This window comes from Neomonachus schauinslandi, chromosome 3 (genome assembly GCF_002201575.2).
Source record: "Neomonachus schauinslandi chromosome 3, ASM220157v2, whole genome shotgun sequence".
Classification (NCBI taxonomy): domain Eukaryota; kingdom Metazoa; phylum Chordata; class Mammalia; order Carnivora; family Phocidae; genus Neomonachus; species Neomonachus schauinslandi.
In genome coordinates, this window is record NC_058405.1 from 141,429,454 (window position 1) to 141,431,832 (window position 2,379).

General features: G+C 57.0%; 1 protein-coding gene across 1 annotated transcript in view; it reads left to right on the forward strand.

The window, feature by feature from the left end:
• Positions 1 to 1,587: 1,587 nt before the first annotated feature.
• Positions 1,588 to 2,379, forward strand: part of UBE2E3 (ubiquitin conjugating enzyme E2 E3) — an 84,630-nt gene continuing 83,838 nt past the window's right edge. The window contains exon 1 of the mRNA XM_044913344.1: positions 1,588 to 2,238. The gene's annotated coding sequence lies outside the window, so the exon portion shown is untranslated. The remainder of the gene's footprint in view (positions 2,239 to 2,379) is intronic.

A 2,379-nucleotide genomic window follows, 5' to 3' on the forward strand; every position in this document is an offset into this window, starting at 1 on the left:
AACTAAGTATCTTTATTTCCCAGTCTCCTGGCCCCACCCAAATCCTATCATCAGTTGGCCTTTGGACCTTCAGGCTATTTCTGTGATGTATATTTTCTAAAGAAACCCACTTCTATATACAGCTTTTCTTTCATAGCTCCCCATTCCAAACAAAGCCCAAACTCCAAATTAGCTGGCTTGCACTGTAGCATCACTGTAGAAGTTGGGGGGGGGGGGGGGAACTGTCTGTCTATATTTTTACTAACAAGCTCTTTCCACAAGCACCCTTTGATCCACGCAAATCAAAATGCTTGTCAACATGCACACCACACCATGCTCTTTCTTCACCATCCCTTGAGACATGATGGTCATTCTGACTAGAGTATCCTTCCTCCTTATCAAGCTGGTGAACTTTAATGATCTGTTCCCCTCTGGACTGGGAGCTTCTGGCACCGAACAGAGAGAACTGGCTTTAGTCTCACACAGCATTTGAATGAGTGGATTTTGTGTCCTGCACCTAGCAGCATAGCCCTCAGTAAAGTTCACTATATGACTCTGTTTGGAAAATTACAGAAATGTAACTTACTCTTCAGGGTTGTAAGCAGCCCTCAACCAAAACTTTTCTGTTTGGAGGAAAAATAAGTAAATACGTTGGCTCATTCAGTCTTTTTCTCCTTCTTTTTCCTTTTCGTCTGCTTCATCTGTTATGGCTGCCATTCTCACTCCCTCTGTGAACTGTACATTCTCCCAGCACCCCTGCCCCTGGACACTTGTGGGAGAGGAATCTACAAATTCCTCTGGGGCTCCATCAGTGGAGCAAGTTCTCAGTAGCTGGAGGAGATCTGGGCTGCAAACAGGAAGTTTTTGTACTTCTGACTACTTTGTGCCTGGGGCAAAAACTGCAGAGTCCACCTGGACACCGTAAAAGAGAATGATAGAACAAAACTAACCTTCATTATCCCCATCTGAAGTTTTTTCTGTGTGGACATTCTGACCCAGTATCACTCAGGGCTTCTTTTACCAGAACTGTTGTCTAGCATGCACATCAAAATAGCCCCGCAGGAAAGTCAGGTTTGAGCCCCCCTAACTCCCTTCCTTCACTTTAAAAAATCTTGAGCAGGACATTTAAAATAATGTTTCGGATTTTTAAGTTTTTAAAGCATCTGAAGGATGTTCCCTTTGGAAGCCTGAGGGCCAAAGAAAAGCAGAGATTGGTCCCCCGGTCTCTAAATCCCTTTTTCCTCCTTCTATGCCCTACACCTCCTCTTGCCCCTTTGGCTCCAAGGGGGCAAGAGGCAGCTTTCCTCCGCGGGCGTGCCTGGCCTCGTCCATGACACCCATTAGTTTCCAGCCTTCCAGGGCAGAAGGGGACTCCCGACCACGCGTCCAGGGCCCTTCCCCAGCTTAGGGGCCTCGGGGTCCACGCCGGCCCCGGCGCAGACAGAAATGAATGTGCCCAACCCTAGGGATGACCTCGGCGCCCCCGCCCCGAAAGCACCCCGGCCCCAGCCTGCGGGGCGGGTAGCCCAATGGGCAGCCTCGCTCCGGAGGCGGGCTCAGGCCGGAAGCCACCCCGCGGCACAGCGGCCCCACGAGACGGCGCCCGCGCCCCCGCCCTCTCCGGCACGGGCTCTACGGCCAAGGGCGGCAGGGGCCAGCCCGCTGGGTCCCCGCCGCGCTCTTTGTCCTGGCCGCGCGCGGGCGGACGCGTGCGCCCCCCGGGTGAAAGGAGGCGCGGAGAGCGCGCGCGGGAACGCGCAGGAAGAGCTCGCGCCCGCCGGGCGCCGGGGGCGCGCGCCCCTCCACCAGGCAAGCAGCGAGCACGCGCGCTGCCGCCGCGCCCGCCCCTCCCCCCGCGCTCGCCTCGGAACTTGCTGACTGCGCGGCCGGGAGGAGCCGAGCCGGGCGGCGGCGGCGGGAGGCCACAGCGCGCGGGGGTCTCCCGCGTCCCCTCCGCCTCGCCGGGAGCTCGCGCCCTCGCCCAGCCGAGCTCCTACCCCCCCTTTTTTCCGAAGGCGCTGGGCGGCGCCACCCTCCGGCCGGAGCCCGGCACTGCACAACCCCCTCCGACTTTCAATGTTCCACACTCCCCGGCCAGAGCCTCCTCGGCTTCTTTTTTTCCCTCCCCCCCCTTTCCCCCCCCCAGCTGCCTCCATTTCCTTAAGGAAGGGTTTTTTTCTCTCTCCCTCCACCACACCGTAACCGCGCGCGAGCGGGCCGGGCGGGCGGCCGAGTTTTCCAAGAAATAACTTCACCAAGATGTCCACTGATAGGCAAAGGTCCGATGATGAGAGCCCCAACACCAGCAGTGGTAGTTCAGATGCGGACCTGCGAGACCCAGCCGCTCCAGAGGCTGAAGAACAGGAAGAAAGAAAACCTTCTGCCACCCAGCAGAAGAAA